Source organism: Budorcas taxicolor, chromosome 25, assembly GCF_023091745.1.
Source record: "Budorcas taxicolor isolate Tak-1 chromosome 25, Takin1.1, whole genome shotgun sequence".
Taxonomy (NCBI): Eukaryota; Metazoa; Chordata; class Mammalia; order Artiodactyla; family Bovidae; genus Budorcas; species Budorcas taxicolor.
The window spans coordinates 32,919,936-32,938,877 of record NC_068934.1 but is presented as its reverse complement, the minus strand read 5'-3'; the positions used below and the strand labels follow the sequence as shown (position 1 = coordinate 32,938,877).

Below are 18,942 nucleotides of genomic sequence, written 5' to 3'. Positions count from 1 at the left end.
TGCATCATTTAGAAGAGGGGCCCAAAAGATTTTAAGTCACATGAAAATTCAGATCTGTTATAGTGGCTGCCTCCAGCACTATGTTAAGGAGGATTCTCAGGATGGGTCAGAGTCCAGCTGATGGAAGTCAGCTGAGGTTGACGTCTCCTCCAGTGTGTGCTGGGGTAGGGGGCGGGGTAGTTCCCAGACAGTTCTGTGCCTGTTCTGAATTTTAAGAGAGGAGACCCTTCCTGTCCAAAAATATGTTCTCTCTTTTGTTGACTGAAAAGAATTGCACAACCTAAAAGTTGAGAGTTATGTTTTATATTTAGGGACTTTCTTAAGACATGAAGCCCAGGAGCATCCTTGCAGATAGCTCCAAGGGACTGCTCTGAAGAGGTAAGGGAGGAGCCAGGATATATAGGAATTTTTGCAACAAAGACTAGGTGGTCACAACATCAAAGGATTACTATTAACTAAAGAAAGCCATGGACAGACCTAGAGATTGTCGTATAGTGTGAAGTAAGTCAGAAAGAGAGAAATAAATATCCTATAAGATCACTTATGTGTGGAATCTTGAAAAATGGTACAGATGAACTTAAATTTCCAGAGTATGAATAGAGACACAGACATAGAGAATAAATGTATGGACAACAAGGGGAAAGGCTTGGTGGGATGAACTTGGATATTGGGATTGATGTACATACACTACTCTGGATAAAATACATAACTAATGAGAACTGGCTGTGTAGTACAGGGAACTCCACTCGGTCCTTTATGATGACCTAAATGGGAAGGAAATCCATAGAAGGGTGGATATATGTATACGTATGGGTGATTCTTTTTGCTGTACAGCCAAAATTAACACAACATTGTAAAGCAAATATACTCCAATAAAAGTTTTAAAAAGAGAGAGAGAGAGAAAACACAGACAACTCAAGTTAATGGATTTAGCACGTCTCCACATGAGAGAAGAGCAAATCTGGACTCACTAAAGTCATTCCTTTGATATGCACCTCAGCTATCTGGGGCCAGTATCCGGTTCCTTCTTCTCCTGAGTCCCCTCAGGGTGCACCGCTGGGGGCAGCTGCAGTGGTCGAGGGTAGTTGCCTGTAGGTCTCCCTCCTGAGTTCCCTCAGGCTCACCAAGGGGCAGGGGTAAGTGGCTGAGGGCTGAGTGGCTTGAGGGCTGCACCTTTTTTTGTTTGCTGATACTTTTAAGCTCAAGTGAAAAAGTCCTTCCTTTCCATTATTCCATAGAATTGTGTTTTAAATGTCACTATCATTACCTATGGAAATCATTTTATCTCTCTGGGCCTCAGTTTTATCAGCTGTACAAGTGAGTGAAAGGACATAATTTCAAAGAAGTCTTCAAATTCTTATATGGGACTTCCTCGATGGCTCAGATGGTAAAAAAAAAAAAAAAGTCTGCCTGCAATGCTGGAGACCCAGGTTCGATCCCTGGGTTGAGAAGGTCCGCTGGAGAAGGGAATGGTTACCCACTCCAGTACTCTTGCTTGGAGAATCCCATGGACAGAGGATACAAGACTGAGCCACTAACACTTTCACTTGTTCACTTTCATACTAATGTCATGAAAGCACCTTTCATCCCAAGCCCATATTGATATATAATGAAAACAGGAAGTTCTGGGGTGCCCTTTGGGACTCAGCCCAGCCCCGACAACTCACTACAAGAGCAAGGCAAATATCTGAGCCAGATAACACTCACACTCGTTTAGGGTTAAAACCAACTTCACAACTTCCTGGGTGCTATGTGTATGCTCCTCTAGGCTGGCATTTCTCTTCTTACTCATTTCCATGCTTCTGTTTTTGGACCCCAGTCACAGCTATGAAAACAGGTAACTTCTCCTGCTCTTTGACCACATGTCTGACACGACCCAGTAGAAACCACAAAGTTGTTAAACAATAAATCATCAAGGGCTACTACTTCCAATAACTATCCAGACAAGGCTTACACTTAAGGTTTTCTTCTTTCTTTTAATGAAAAAAAAAAAAAAAAGAATCTTGGAATGATATTTTATAATAAGAAAAGTAGGATACCTAGTACAGTGGTTTTGCATCTGTATACATTATGAAATGCTGCTTCTTCTAAAAGAAACGATCTAAACGCTTCTTATACTACTATTTTTTTAAAAATTGTTTATTTTATTTATTTATGGCTGCACTGAGTCTTTGTTACTGTGAAGACTTTCTCGTTGCAGTGAGCAGGGGCTACTTTTCCTGGTAGCGGGCAGGCTTCTCATTGCAGCGGCTTCTCCTACTGCTAAGCAAAAGCTCTAGACGCATGGGCTTCAAGAGCTGTGGCACATGGGCTTAGCTGCTTCGAGGCATGTGGAATCTTCCTGGACCAGGGATCAAATCTGTGTCCCCTGCATTGGCAAGACGATTGTTAACCACTGGACCACCAGCAAAATCCACTACTTATTTTCTCATTACCAATGTAACACAATTTGTTATAAAACAACTTTAAAATAATCAGAAATATATAAACTAGAAGTCTCCCCTCTCAGTTTTCAACCCCAAATCTTAGAGGTAAACTTCCATAACTGCCCCTGTGTATATACAAACATGGACTTCCCAGGTGGTACTGGTGGTAAAGACCCGCCTGCCAATGCAGGAGACTTAAGAGACACGGGTTCCATACCTGAGTCAGGAAGATCCCCTGAAGGAAGGCCTGGCACTCCATTATTCTTGCCCACTCCATTATTCTTGCCTGGAGAAGTCCATGGACAGAGAAGCCTGGCAGGCTACAGTCCATAGATAGGGCTGCACAGAGTCAGTCATGACTGAAGCGACTTAGCACGCACATATTTACAAATATACATAAGTTCTAAATCTAATAATGTATATGCTAATCTACTGAAACCCATAGTTACAAAGTGTTTATTTGGTAAAATATAGACATGTCACTTTATTTTTTCTAAACAGATAGCCAACAATTCCCCAAATCTGACTAGTCCATTACTTAAAATATCAGCTTTGAGACATTAAGTTCCTAAAGAAATGAAGCTGGGAATTTCTGTTTATCAGAATTCTGAGAGTCTACTGGGGAATTTTAGTCACCGTAAGTATGAGAACTTCCTGCTTTGTAGAAAAGCAGCCAAACTAGGACAAGAACCACCCTTCTCAAGGGCTGCCCTCTATTAGTAAGGTTATAAACAGGTGTAGAGCTGCTACATGAGGGCAGTGGGTATGCAGGAGGAGGTGGGGTTGGGGAGGCTAAAGTTAGGAAACCAGGTGGAACACAAAGGGGCAGATTTTGAGAGGGCTGCCAAGAGTCTGCACTTTGGGGAGAGTGAAGACTACTTTGAGAGGATTTCTGAAAAACATTTTAGGGGTGTACTGGGTAAAATCCTTGAATATATTCCTTAAAAAAAAAAAACAAAAAACTAAAGATCTTCATGCTCAAGGCTTCTGTAGTCAGATTTTAGTTGTCATTGAGAAGAATTTTACAGATATACTGGGTCATATGGAACCTTAGAAATAGATGGATTACTTTATATATACATGTATCTGTTTCTGGACTCTATCTACTGAACTAATATATGATCCTGTTGTAAGACCGTTCCACTTTTATTATTGTGGGGTGTTGGGGAGTTTTATTATAGAACAAATTTCCCCTTTTTATTCTTTCTACAAAACTCTTTTGGCTATTGTCATTAATTAATTTTTTCAGTTGAATTTTAGAATCAACTTGTTAGTCTCTAAAAAAGCAAATCCTACTAAAAATGTATTAGACTTCCACTGACCTTATAGATTACTATAGGGAAAAATGATTCTTTTGACAATCCTGGTCTCTGGTAGGCTGAAAGCAATTGTGGGTATTTAAAAATCGCTTTTGGAGATTTATAATATTTGGTTCCACAAAGTTTAAAACCAATGAAAACCTCACATTAAAAAACACAAACAAAATAACAAACTTGGGAAGAACGGTAGTGATTTAAGGCAACGTTCTAATCACCGAAGTTTATAATTTCAGGAATCTTTACCCAATACTCTGATGCAGGTTCAGTGACAAAATTGTACTTGCCCAGTAGGTTTCCCTGGTGGCTCAGACAGTAAAGAACCCTCCTGCCAATGCAGGAGACACAGGAGATGCAGGTTCAATCCCTAGATTGGGAAGATCTCCTGGAGAAGGGAATGGCTACCCACTCCAGGATTCTTGCCTGGAGAATCCCATGGACAAAGGAGCCTGGAGGGGCTAGAGTACGTGAGGTTGCAAAGAGTCAGACATGACTGAGCGACTAACAGTTTCACTCAGTGAAAATAGCACCTTCTGATATTGGAGATACCCACGAGGCCTCTGGGATGCTGATGAATGTTTGGAGGGTTCAGGGAGGCCATCATTGTAAATAAACATAATCGCAGTGAGACACCATATTGTGTTTTTAGTATTTGATGTGTGTCCCCAAGGAAAGAAAGCATGGCTGCACCAGGACACAGGGTGGGTTCTGTGTGTGCAGCAAAGCGGGGCATCTCCTCAGAGGCAAACCAATGGGAGCAGAAAAGTGAGACCAAATATACTCCAGCCAGCTGCTCCCTGTCTTTCCTTGTTTTAATATATGACCTGATTTCCAACAAAACAGTACCCAGAGCTTTCATTCCATCATGCACTTACACACTCCCATTTCACTTTCTCACAGAAGTTCTGTGAAATAATCTAGCCCCCTATTTATATTTTGGCTAAAAAATCAAATTTAGGTTTTAAAAATAGAGGGGAAATGATAAATGAGCACATACAATGGAGGGGGGCCACTTGGGTTACTGAGAAGGCAGATACTGTATAACACTATGTATTAAGTATGCTTTCTCTTTTCCTGAGAATTATCACTATGTGAAAATGTTGACTGAAGACAGCTGCCCAGCCACCCTGGATCATTTATATACACTTGTGAAATTCGAGCACATTATCTGCTACTGAGAGGGAGTAATGACTGTCATAAACCAAAGACTTTGTTTAAACAAACACATTTTAGTTGACAAAAGGAGTATAAACATGACCCCAGTGAATGCATCTTCTAATAGCTGTTTTCTGCAACCCAGCCCCCAGACCAATAAGGCTGTAAGATGGGTATCACGTAACTGCGGGTACCGTCGACCTAGAAATAGCTGACTGCCAAATGTTGGACTGTCTTGAGAATCTGTTTTGGGATTAGAAAACCTGAGCACATTTGTGATAGGCTGATGCTCAGGGACATCCCCGGCAGCCTGGGAAGAAGTGGAACATTCAGGAGGCTAAACAGAATATTCCATCTCATGGATTCAACAAGTTGTTGTTTAGCTGCTCAGTCTTCTCCAACTCTCTTGTGACCCTACAGTCTGTAGCTGGCCAGGCTTCTCTGTCTGTGGGATTGCCCAGGCAAGAATACTGCAGTGGGTTGCCATTTCCTCCTCCAAGGGATCTTCTCCACCCAGGGATGAAACCCTCGTCTCCTGCATTGGCAGTTGGATTCTTTACTGCTGAGCCACCTGGGAAGCCCAAGAGGATTCTGCAAACTGAGTGGAAGTGACGCATGTGAATGCAGCTGGGCCAAGTATGGGCACAGTCCAGCATGGCCAATTCTGGGCACAGCTCCCCAACATAATTCCTCCTTCCCCACAAACACCAGTCTACTCCTAGCTACAGCAGGACTTGAACCCCAGAGCACCGTGCCGGCACCCATGCACCTCCTGGGGGCTCCTCTTCCATTCCTCCAAGACACCAAGTCCCTAAATTAGCTCTCTACACCCACCATCTGGTTGACACAAGCGAAGGTCAAAGGTCTGAGTAGATAAGGATCTCTAAGCTGCCTGCTTGACTGATTTATGTCCTGTGAATGTGTGACCTATACACCCGCAGAAAGCTTCCGAAGAACAGAGGCAGCATACACAGAGGCATGGGTAGAGATGTATTCAGTTAACCTAAAAGACAGACTTGGTGGAACAACTGGGGAGCTCTGGCTGAGTTTCCTGGGAAAAATCATAAAACCACCCACACCAAATGGCTCCCATGGACTCACATCCCTACACATTGGCTGGTAAGCTTGGACAATGGAAAGAATGGGACCTCACTGACTCCTGGAGGGACCTAGAGCAGGTTAACAAAACTTTCTTAGTTTCAATTTTCTCTTCTGTAAAGCAGGACTAATAATAATTTCCCTGTGTAGATTACTGTAAAGATGAAATGCATTTAATTGCCATTAGCTCTCTTTCTTTCCTCTTTTTACTTCAGTAGTTTGATGCTCCTTGAATGAGCTCAGTGGAAGTTGGAATTAGCAAGAAAGCGGACTTGTGAGCTACGCATGCGTTCTCTTCTTATCCTCTGCACATATGCATGAAAAGCAAGATTCAGCAACACTAGAATATGCCAGCTTCTCTTTGCCAAATGATGGTCTTTAAATGCCCTAACAGCAAAACAAGACAGCTTGAGTAAATCAGTGAGAGGGCTAACCTAGCCAGTGCATGCGTGCTAAGTCGCTTCAGTCATGTCCGACTCTTTGAGACCCCATGGACGGCAGCCTGTGAGGCTCCTCTGCCCATGCGATCTCCAAGCAAGGATGCTGGAGCAGGTTGCCATGCCCTCCTCCAGGGTATCTTCCCAACCCAGGGACTGAACCCACATCTCTTATGTCTCGTTCATTGGCAGGCGGGTTCTTTACCACTAGTGCCACTGATGTCCCCCTAAAACCATCAAAAAATAACTACTGTGGTTTTGCACACCTGGATAAACAATTCACAATCCTTCCCAAGTTAGTTGCAGGCAAAGAAGGATGAAGGTGGTGACACACAGGACCGTACCAAAGTCAATTTCTAAAAATTGCAGGGAAAACAGAGATGCATGGTTAAAATTAACGTGCCTCATCTTATGTTGAAGGTGGACTAAGAAAAGGCTAAACTGAGGGTAAGTGGCAACCAGACATGAAAGTTCAGTTCTTGTTTGTCTATAAGAATAATCCTTTTTTTAGATTCCTTTTAATGTGGACCATATTTAAAGTCTTCATTGAATTTGTTACAATATTGCTTCTGTTTCATGCTTTAGCTTTTTGGCCCTGAGGCATATGGAATCTTAGCTCCCTGACCAGGGATCAAAGCCGAATCCCCTGTGTTGGAAGGTAAAGTCTTAACCACTGGACCACCAGGGAAGCCTCCTCCCTTACCATTCTTGAAGATTATCCATATAGGGACTTCCTTGGTGTTCCAGCGGTTATGAGTCTGCCTGACAACACAGGGCACACCGGTTAGATCCCTGGTCTGAGAGGATCCCACATGCTGTGGGGCAACTGAGCCCATGCTCCACAACTACCAAAGCCCGTAGAGCCTGTGCTCCACAAGAGAAGCCACTGCAATAAACTAAAGAGTAGCCCCTGCTCACTGCATCCAGAGAAAAGCCCGTGCAGCCAATAAATAAGTAATTTTTAAATTAATTTTTTAAATAAAAAAAACAAGAAGACTTTCATATTGTTTACAGCAGGTGAAAGTAAGTTTATATGTATTAAAATTGTATCATATGTTAAAAATTGTTCTCTGTTTCTGTTGATAATTGATGTAATTCATCCCAGTACCTAAAGATATATTTACGTAAACATTTTAAGTATAGCAGTCTACACTGTGATTGCACCTGATGCTTATTCAGTCATTCCTCCCTTTGTGAACATTCAAGATAGTTATGTTTTTGCTACTACATGTAATGCTGCAATGAACATCTATCCCTGCTGGGTACATTTTTAAATGTAAGTTTCTGGACCAAATGGCATGTGAATTTTATTTAAATATTTGCTTATCTATTTCTTTGGCTGTAGAGAAAGAAAGGCAAGGAAGGGAGGAAAGGGGATATAATGAGGCTGAATGGCCATTTAACTCTGTGACACACTAAGTTTCAAGCCCAGGAAGAGTTAATGGAATATAAGCTCCCTTTACAGGTTATGGCTTTGTATTACTAAAGAAAAAAGAAAATGTTTTAAGAGGCCAACTCAAAGACTAACAAAACATCTTAGCCATTAACTACCTCATAAAAAAAAAAAAGCGGGTGGGCATTTTGATGAGTTAAGTATAAATGAATTAGAAACATGTGGAATAAATTTATTTCACCATCCATATGCGACTGCCATAATGTCGATTCTGGAATAAGCATTTAGTGAAATTAAAAACTGAAGAAGGGTCACAAAAGGATGGAGTAGGGAGAAGACATTTTGGGTATTTAGAGCAACGAAGATTTGGGAAACAAAGAGAAGACATGAGAGCAACCCCAGCAGGCTGGACTGCATCACGCCATCTTTTCAGATTCTTGATTTCGCAAAGAGACAAGCTCGGTCTTACCACATTCAACCTGCAGCATCATCAAAACGACAGACGCCCACAAAAATGCAGGGCTTCACAGGGAGCTCCGTGAAATCAATTAAGCTGGAAGAGAGGTGTGTGGACCTTCCCATCCTGCCTAAAGTGACCCATCCAGATGTGGTCATCAACCACCCTCTAGCTGTCACTGCTCCAAGTCCTCTGGCACCAAAGCACACATAAGAAATGACGTTGTCTTTCTCCTCCTGGCCATTCTGCTGTCTCCATACACTCACACCTGCTTTCAGCCACTCCTTGTAACCACTCATGGATGGAAAGCTTCCCAGAGCAGCTGTTGTTTAGTACAGAGATTGAATTCATCACTCCTACCTCCAGGCACCCCCACCCCAGCTTTTTGTATGTGTCCTTATTCACCCTTACTTAATTCAAACCTTGCAGCAAGAGTTAATGTGTTTACCCACCTATTGCTCACTAGATTGCAAACTTCTCCAGGACAGAATTAAAAAGTGCATCGTTTTATGGACACAGGTTGGGGCGGGGGAAGGAGAGGGCGAGATGAATGGAGCCAGCAGCAGGGAAGCATACTACTATATGTAAAATAGACAGCCAATGGAAACGCACTCAGGGAATTCAAACCGAGGTTCTGTAACAACCGAGCGGGGTGGGAAAGGGTGAGAGGTAGGAGGGAGGATCAAGAGGGTGGGGACATAGCTATACCTATGGCTAATTCAGGTTGATGCATGGCAAAAACCAAAGCAATGTTGTACAGAAATTATCCTTCAAAAAAAAATAAAAAAAATTTTTAAGTGCATCTTCCCAGTGTAAATGCCAGGCCTGACTTGAACTGATTTTACCTGATATCAGAAGACTGGGGCTGGAGACATTGTTCTGACACGTTTGGGGTCTGCGGTCTTGGTCAAACCATTCTTCCAACCTTCGGCTTTCTTTCCTAAAAATGACACTAATAATACTTCTCCCAGGCTTGTTGAAAGATAGCAATGGATAATGAGTATAAAACAATTTTTTAAAATATAAATTTATTTATTTTAATTGGAGGTTAATTACTTTACAATATTGTATTGGTTTTGCCATACATCAACATGAATCCACCACAGGTATACACATGTTCCCCATCCTGAACCCCTCTCCCTCCTCTCTCCCCCTACCATCCCTCTGGGTCATCCCAGTGCACCAGCCCCAAGCATCCAGTATCATGCATCAAACCTGGACCGGCGAATCATTTCATATACGATATTATACATGTTTCAACGCCATTCTCCCAAATCATCCCACCCTCTCCCTCTCCCTCTCCTACAGAGTCCAAAAGACTATTCTATACATCTGTGTCTCTTTTGCTGTCTCGCATACAGGGTTATCATTACCATCTTTCTAAATTCCATATATATGCGTTAGTATACTGTATTGGTGTTTTTCTTTCTGGCTTACTTCACTCTGTATAATAGGCTCCAGTTTCATCCACCTCATTAGAACTGATTCAAATGTATTCCTTTTAACGGCTGAGTAACACTTCATTGTGTATATGTACCACAGCTTTCTTATCCATTCATCTGCTGATGGACATCTAGGTTGCTTCCATGTCCTGGCTATTGTAAGCAGTGCTGTGATGAACACTGGGGTACACATGTCTCTTTCAATAAAACAATTTTGTAAACAATGAAGAACTATACCACAAAAAGGTTCTTTTTTTTTTCCAGCAGTCAAAAAAGTACTAGCTTTCCAAATTTCAGAGATGCTTCTATTTCCAAAGAAATCATAATCCTGGGACTTCACAGGCAGTCCAGTGGTTAAGACTCCGTGCTTCCACTGCAGGGAGCATGGGTTTAATCCCTGGTAAAGGAACTAGAATCCTACAGGCCTTGTGACACGGCCAGGAAAACAATCGAAAAAACAAACATTAATCCTGCTTTCTGTGCTAACCTAATCCCCCTTTGTCTTGTCTTTTGTACGCTGTCATTTCCAGTTAAGGTTCTATTGTCACAGGGATAGAGGCTACACAAAACTGACCAGGAAGGGCCCTCCGGTTCACTGTCACCATCATCTGTGAAGTCTACTGAATAGCTCTGCCTTCAGAAGCTAATTATCTCACTGGAGACATGAGGCATTACAACAAAAGTTAATAAGTAGACAAAGAAGCGTATGGCAAATGCTGGATGGCAGAAGACTCATGGGAATTCAGGATGGATTTCTGCACTCTAGAGTGTACAGTGGCTGGTCATGAAAAAGGGAGGAGCTAGGGTTCTGAGAGGGAAGGAAGGAACAGATTCCAGAATCACTGTCTAGGAGAACCCACAGGACCTGGAGAAACACTAGACTGGGAAGAGATAGGAGGGCAAACAGAGAAGATACTGGAAGATTCAATACTGCAGCAGAACTGGTGGGAGCAGACAGCCTTTGCCTCTGTCACGTGACAGTGTTTCATTAGAAGAGATATGGCTTGCAGAGGCTTATTCAGTTTGAGGTACAATCATACACTGATTTTGACATATGATTCCTGGTACGCAGGCATGGTCACAAACTCCTTTTTGCTGAAGGACTCGGTGGAGATGAGTCTGTGGATTTTACATAGAATAAGAGTTGAAGAGCTGACTGACTCATTGGAAAAGACCCTGATGCTGGGAAAAATGAAGGCAAAAGGAGAACGGAGTGGCAGAGGATGGAATGGTTTAGACAGCATCATCAACACAACGGACATGAATCTGAGCAAACTCCAGGAGACAGTGAAGGACAGGGAAGCCTGGCGGGTTGCAGTCCATGGGGTCACAAAGAGTCAGACATGACTTAGCAAGTGAATGACAGCAACTCTATCCACCTCTGTTATTACCAAGCTATCACTCAAGCTGCTGTACCTGCCATTGTGATAGCAACTGCCAGAATGAGGTAATATGCAAATTTAAACATGTTGCTTTCATGGTTAAAACTGTTCCGCAGATTACCACTGAATTTAAAACTAAACCCAAACTATTCACCAAGGGCCATGAGGGACCTGCAGGATCTGGATCTTGCCTGCTTTTTGAATCGTCGGACAGTCTTCTTACTCCTGTGCTTTGGTCTCACTAGCTTTCAGTCAGTTCCTCAAAGACCCTGAGTTTTTTCCTCAACAAGGCATTGACCTTTGGTCAGCACATAACTGAAGGGTTGGAAGTATAATTCATCTCCCAAGAAGAAAGATTTAAGACCATCAGGGGATGAAGGACTGGGCCTTGGGGTACATCTTCATCAATGGAGCTGGAAAGGAAATAGGACCAATCAACCAGAAAGACATTGCAGCGTAAGAGGCAAGCAGCACAAGTAGGAGTACAGGGTCAGTGGAAATGACCAGAGAATTTCAAGAAGGATCCACTTTCAATAATGTTGCTGCTGCTGCTGCTGCTGCTAAGTTGCTTCAGTCGTGTCCGACTCTGTGTGACCCCATAGACGGCAGCCCACCAGGCTCCCCTGTCCCTGGGATTCTTCAAGCAAGAACACTGGAGTGGGTTGCCATTTCTTTCTCCAATGCATGAAAGGGAAAAGTGAAAGTGAAGTCGCTCAGTCATGTCCGACTCTTAGCGACCCCATGGACTGCAGCCTACCAGGCTCCTCCATCCATGGGATTTTCCAGGCAAGAGTATTGGAGTGGGATGCCATTGCCTTCTCCGTTCAATAAGGTTACTCACTAGGAAATCTCCTAAGTTTTGAAAATTTCTCCCTTTTTCTGATATTCCAGACCTATCTTCATGGTATAGGAATCTCCACCAGGCAGACTGGGAAAATACATATTGTGCTAGGACCCTGGGCAGGAGGAGAAGCCACTGAAGATTACTTTCTATCAGTGGTCCCGTGGGGCCCAGGCAAGCTCTTGATTCCCCAGGAGGAGAAGCAGCTGCCAAACACTGAGCACCTCATGCCAAAATGTAATTTTCTAAGTCCAATTTAGTTTTCCTCCTCTCCCTATACATTCTCTGTGTGTGTACTCAGTCATGTCTGACTCTTCGACCCCCTGGACTGTAGCCTACCAGGCTCCACTATCCATGGGATCCTCCAGGCAAGAATATTGGAGCAGGTTGCCATTTCCTACTCCAAGGGATCTTCCTGACCCAGGGATCGAACTCACATCTCCTGTATTGGCAGGTGAATGCTTTACCACTGTGTCACCTGGGAAACCCTGGAACATGAAGGCAAAACATTAAACTGAAGGCCTCTCAAACCAGTGCCCAGTAAGCCCCCAGTACAGTCAATGACTAGCACATCTCTCTCTGCTGTGATAGCCAGCATAACGCAGGCATTTCCAGCAAGATTCCTTGATGTCATGCAGATAGTCATGTGATTTCAATGGTTAAATCTCCTCTTCCTGGTGCCCCATTATTTTCTGATAGAAGTATACTTTTGAAGCTTATGCAGATACAGAACTGTGTTGCAGAATGCACTCAAACTTTGGAGGAATCTATTAATTGAAAAGAGAGGGATAGAACTCTGTTACTTAGTGGCAGGCTCTTGTTAGAATGAAACAATTCCTCTCCTTTTCTCTTTTGTTCAAGGAGTTAAGATCAAATGACAGCCAGCGTACCCCCAGTGAAGAGTGAAGTCGCTCAGTCGTGTCCGACTCTTTGGGACCCCGTGGACTGTAGCCCACCACGCTCCTCCATCCATGGGATTCTCCAGGCAAGAATACTGGAGTGGGTTGCCATTTCCTTCTCCAGGGGATCTTCCCAACCCAGGGATCGAACCCAGGTCTTCTGCATTGCAGGCAGATGCTTTAACCCTGAGCCACCAGGGAAGCCCTATGCCCAAACAGTAGTGAGAAAATTATACAACAGATATCAATATTTACTCATGCTTGAGTCTTGCTCTTGTAGGTAATAAGAGAAAACAGCAATAAAATTCTGCAACACACTGAATGTGAATCATGTGGACCATGGTAACTAACTGGTCAACGGGGACCAAAGAGAGTTGTTTCCTACAGCAAGATGCTCCCTGCACTGAGCCCCATCCTGTCTAAGATCCAACTCTCCTCTCAACAATGCCATTCCCCTTGTCTTAGCCTCAGTCCACTATGAGGTCTCTCTTTCTCTGAGTTTTCCTCATCAGTAGTTGGGGGAGCTGGTTGGTTTCTAGGGTCCTTTTCAGTACCAAGATACAATGACTTTACGAGCAATAACCACCCTCTGACATACGGAGTCTCTTACATTTTTCAACTCGATTGTAAAGTCTTTGTCTTATACTTCCTTTCCCACGATGTACTTCCCATGCTTTGCAAATGGCATCAACTAAATAAATATTAGCTGCAGTTAATGAGTGAGCTAAGAGCAAGAGTATTAACGCCTGCACGTAAACTTCCCCAGAACCACTAAATCTTGTCAATTCACAAGGGAGTGGAGTGATGAACTATTTACTCATCTGATATCCTCATAGGTGATCCAGATTTTAACTGTAAAGGCAAAAGACTATCTTTGAATAAATCTCACCACACACAATTAAGACTTCGACGCTATTTGATTTATAGGGAATGACACACTGAATAAAAAAACACAGAGAGTAGTTTTTCCTAACCCGGACTTTGACGGGATAAAGTCACACAAAGTCGATGTCTGAACTAGGACCAGAGCCCAGACCTCCAGTTTGTTATTGTTGTCTAGTCGCTAAGTCGTGTCTGACTCTGTGTGAGTCCGTGGACTGTAGCACGCCAGGCTTCCCTGTCCTTCACTATCTTCCAGAGTTTGCTCAGACTCACGTCCATTGAAGAGATAAATGTTCTTTTAACGTCACTTTTTTCACGTCACGTATTGCCTTTCTAGGCAAGAGCCTGCCAAAGTGTTGAGTACTGTTTGGCCTCAGATACTAATTCTTCCTCATTCATGTAATCTATTTATTTTAATGGTTAACGCTTTTATTCTGCAATCTAGTGTTAAAACCACTATGGTTTTAATTATCTGAGAAGACATGGTAAATATTACCTTGGAAGTTACTAAGGTTTTTTGCAATTTCACTTCTTTTTTTCAAGCTTTACTGAATCATGATTGACAGATAAAAGCTGTATCTACTGAAAGCATATGACATGATGATTTTATGTATTTTTGTATATATATACATTAGGAAATGATCACTGCAATCTAGCTAATTAACACATCCATCACCTCATACTGTTTTATTTCGGGTGTGTGGTAAGAACCCTTAAGAGCTACTCTCTTAACAAATGTCAAATATATAATACATTATTATTACCTTAGTAACCTTGCTGCACATTAGGTCTTCAGAAGGTATTCATCTCATAACTGAAGTCTGTACCCTTGGACCAACATCTCCCCATTTCCCCTACCCATTAGCTCCCTACAACCACTCTCTTCTCTGTTTCTATGAGTTATACAGGTTTTTTTTTTAATTTTTTTGCCACACAGTGCAGCATGTGAGTGGGATCTTAGCTCCCAGACCAGGGATGGAAACTGTACCCCTGCGGTGGAAACTAACCACTGGACCATCAGGGAATTCCCAGTCCTACTAGTTTAGACTTCACCTATAAAGGAGATCATGTTGTATTTGTCTTTGACCTTTCACTTAGCATGATGTCCTCCAGGTTCATCTATGTTGTCACAGTGGCAGGATTTCCTGCTTTTTCAAGACTGAGTAATATTTCACTGCATAGAGAATGTTTATCTCCTATTTTCTTTATTTATATGTCAACGAATACTTAGGCTGTCTCCATGTCTTGGCTGTCATGAATAACATGCATTGAACATGAGGGCACAGTTGTCTCTTTAAGACAGTGATTTTACTTTCTTTGGATACATATCCAGAAGTGAAATTATCACATCATAGGACCTATCTTTCATTTTTCAGGAAATTTCATAACTGTTTTCTGTAATGGCTGTAATCATGTGGTCGAGTTTTTAGGAAGTTTGAACATATTAAAGATTAACAGCTAATAATCTGGTATTTTTATCAGCCAGTCTGAAAGACTTTCTGCTTGGAAATTTTCCCTAAATTGGGCCAGTAGATGTTTAGGAGAAAGGTGGAGATAAGTGTAGATCTCTGACTGTATTACAGCTCAATGGCCAGAAACATTGACATCGATTTGTTCATAAGAAAAAAATAATAACCTAGTCTCTCCAAAAGAAGAGAGGCTTAACAGATGCTAAGTCAACCTCACATCCCTTAAATTCCACCCATAACCTCAAGGTGATGGACAGATGGAGGGGACAAAGGGAGGAGAGTTTATTGGTACCACTACCAGGGGCTAAACTTCACACATACATATCTCTTTTACTCCTCACAAAGATTATCTGATGATGAGGGCAAATATCTGGAATCTGTACAGAAATCTGATGCATGGCCATGCTCGTTATTATATCATGCTACCTTTCAAAATCCTAAAATACACTTTACCAGGGACTTTCCCTTATGGCATTGTATTGTTCCAGACAGTTGATGCACAGTCAAGCGCAGTTAAATCTCTGCCTCATCCAGGGTGTGCTTGTGAATTAGGCACTAATATTGACTCACATGGGCTTCCCAGGTAACACTATGGGAAAGAACACACCTCCCAATGCAGAAGACGTAAGAGATGTGGGTTCAATTCCTGGATGGGGAAAATCCCCTGGAGAAGGACACGGCCACCCACTCCAGTATTCTTGCCTAGAGAATTGCATGGTCAGAGGAGCCTGGAGGGCTACAGTCCATTAGGTCTCAAAGGGTCAGAAACAACTGAAGCAACTTAGCATGGGGCATGCATGTTGGCTCACATGACATCCAAATAGTTAATTCTTATCTCAAGGCTCCATAATTTTCATGACTCAGTGCCCTATTCCCCCTCTCCAAAAGAAACAGGCAAAGGATATCATCTTTTTTGTTTCTTCTTAAATCACATTAATTTTTTCCCAGTAGGAAGCAACATGTTTCAGTGTAGAAAATTTAAATCTACAGAAACACAGACACCAATAAAAAGCTGTGTATATTCCCACATACAGAAAAACCAGCAAAGCTCACAGATTTCTGAAAGACATAGGAGGTCCTATTTGGATAGACTCTGGTCTGCCTGGAAGAAAGATGGTGCCATGGTTTTAGTCCAACAAGAAAAAGAGGACAAACAGTTGTGTTTCCTGGGGAACAGCTTGGATGGAAACAAATTATGACATTCTGAAATCCATCTAACATAGCAATAATGAGCCTATTACCAAGACCAAAGAACTGAGCCAAGCCACACACATGGCAAGGAACTCAGATTTGTAGCCAGATGCCCAGGTATTTTCTCATTTTCCATGAGCCACTTCCCCACTGACCATGTGAGAAGCAGAGAGGCATTTTTATAGAACTTGCAACTCTTATTCCTAGAGATATACATCAACACTGCTTCTCCCAATTAGTCAAATTTATTTCCAGAGCTGGGAACGAGTTAACAATTGCTGTAGAAAAGTTGTACAAGCACAGATAAACAATACTTCTCACTAGATTCTAAGCTCAGGACTACTGGTTCAAAAATTGTCAATTATTAACAGAAAAAAATTAGGTCAATAAACTGCAGTGTAGAATTCTACCAAGATATCTCAAAGCACATAATTTTTTCAATTGAAGTAGAGTTGATTTACAAAGGGACAAATTTTTTAAATAAAGATATATAATTCAATACCCTGAGATAAACCATATTGGAAAAGAATATTTTTTTAAAAAATAGATATATATATAACTGAATCACTTTGTTGTATAGCAGAAATTAATACAACATTGCAAATCCACTATATTTCAACAAAATAAATTACTAAATAAAATAAGGCAATATATATATATACTAATTTAGGGTCTCTTCTGCCTATAAGATGAAAATTAGAATAAGATTTTGAAATTTAATCAGAAAATGGAAAATTATACAAACGTCAATGTAATAATTGATGTACTTCAGTTACATATACTATTTTATACTACTATACTACTATATATATCCTATTCTAAACTGAAAAGGGCAATACACCTATAGACTAAGAATTATCATCTGACAGGGATCCCCAGACAGGCACAGTCCTTCCCAGAACTTCTCCCTTCCTGCCATCAACATGATAGAAACCAGTTCCCACATGAAGCATAACTAACTACTAGCTCAGACTCAACGGGACTCTGCAGTAGGTTCAACAGTCAAAATTGGAGATTCATCTCCACTCTTTAGATCAGCACAGAAAAGAGAGTTTTTGACCAAAGCAACTCAGGCCGCAGTGAGAAGAGCTGAACACACAGTGTGTCCTGTAGGCACGAGCTCTCTTCCAAAGGTCCAACACCGCAGGCCCTGCGCCCAGCATCCCTGGGTCCTTATTTCAGGCCAGAACCCGCCTTCCCTCTCTCATCACACATCTGAGAGCTAAGCTGAGAGCTGCCCCAGGAAGCATCTTCTCAGTCCTGGGAGCGGAGCTGAGAGAGTCAGAACACAGCGGGGTCTCTCGCTGGTCTGTTGTATCCACATCATTACCCCACAGCTCATTAGAGGGCTGGCAGAGGCAGGAATGTGGTCGTGTCATCTAAAGTACAGATAAAGACCCTGGTTGGATGAACTCTTTGGACTCTGCAAAAGCCTCCCCAAATAGCCTCATGCCAATCTACACCCTACCAGGATCTCAGTGGCAAACATCCATTCACAGAGAAGATGAAGAACCGCAGTTAGTCTTTTATATTTTTAGGCCTATAGTGAAGTTATTAGAGTCATGCTCAGGCTGTCACTTTTCTAAGGTAGCAATTAAATACAGACTCGTGGTGACACCTGTTATCCTGCTTACGTAACTGATGAGGGCACTTGGCTCGTCAGAGTTCAAAGGGGAAATAATCAGCACAAACACACCAACTCCAAGTACAGGTCATGGGCACCACAGGTGTTCTTATTCTTAACCACAAGGATCTCTATAATCCTGAGTTTCAAAACTCTTTGGGCATTACAGCCAAAGATATACAGCCATTATAGCTTCCTTCAGAAGCACCAAGCCAGCTCGTTTCTGCTAAGGAATTTCTGAGAAAGTTCACATAAGAAGAGCCTGTCCTGCCAAACTTTTCCATCCCCCACGTGGTTCCTCCCACTGTCCACACTAATGTTTGCTAGTCTTTCATAACCAGAATCCCCACCCCAGCCACACCCTACTCTCCCCACAGCCACCATTAGCGTCACCTCTTGTCAAGGCCGGTAAGCAATCTCAGAATCCACACACAGCATGGATCCCAAGCATGAGACACAAGAGACCCAACTCAGAGTCAGGCATAAGAATCAAAAAAGCACCTCTAGGACTTTCCTGATGGTCCAGCAGTTAAGGCTCTTCACTTCCAACACAGGGGACAAGGGTTTGATCCCTGACTTAGCAGCAGCAGCAGCAGCAGCAGGGGAACAAAGATTCCCACATGATGAGAGGTATGACCAAAAAATAAAAACAAATTAAATTTCAAAAAAGCATGCCCTACCCTTATCCTCCATGCCAGCCTCAGCCCTGAACCCACCTGCAGACCAAACAGAGTGTCTACATGGAAGTCAGCCAGCCCATCTAATCCAACCTTTCCCACACAAGACAAAGATGAAACAAAGGACAGGAGATTTCTGGGCTTCCCTGGGGACTCAGTGGTAAAGAATCTGCCTGCCAATGCAGGGGACACACGTTCAATCCCTGGGTCCAGGAAGATCCCACATGCCTTGGGAACTAAGCCCATGAGCCAC

The 18,942-nt window shown here is 42.4% G+C and overlaps 1 protein-coding gene across 1 annotated transcript in view; it reads right to left on the bottom strand.

Annotated features, from left to right (window-relative positions):
- Positions 1 to 18,942, bottom strand: part of BARX2 (BARX homeobox 2) — a 77,709-nt gene that overhangs the window by 16,075 nt on the left and 42,692 nt on the right. The gene's annotated exons all lie outside the window — the stretch shown is intronic.